We start from the raw sequence: 436 nt of genomic DNA, 5'->3' as shown, positions 1-436 counted from the left end.
TGTGAGACCTTTGTTCATAATTTAATATTCTTCAGTGTTCTTGTTTGTAGGATACTATGCAATGGATGTCATGGTTTAATTTATTGTATGCCTGTTTGGGTTATGGATTTGCAAACGGATGATTGCCCACAACTCAGTGCAGAATTTTCATGTCTGTTCCCTTTTCTTGTGTTAAACATATTCTGTGTGTGTGTGTGGGTAAGGTGTACTTGTCACTCGGTGTTATCTTTTCAAGAGGGATTATGCTAATATATCCCAGGAATTCCAACAAAAGTAGCATTTGCTTATATCAGTGAGTTTCCCTTTTTTTCCAAGTGATATACTCTCTCCCGATGCTCAGGGGTTTATGTGATGCTGGGTTGTGGTTCATTCTATTGTGGAATTCACCTAATGGCATCTGAGAGACACAAGGTGAGATGATACATTATGCAGAGCC

The sequence above is a fragment of the Trypanosoma theileri genome (genome assembly GCF_002087225.1).
Source record: "Trypanosoma theileri isolate Edinburgh chromosome Unknown TM35_Tth_12_V1, whole genome shotgun sequence".
Taxonomy (NCBI): Eukaryota; Euglenozoa; class Kinetoplastea; order Trypanosomatida; family Trypanosomatidae; genus Trypanosoma; species Trypanosoma theileri.
Note: the sequence above shows the minus strand (reverse complement) of the source record.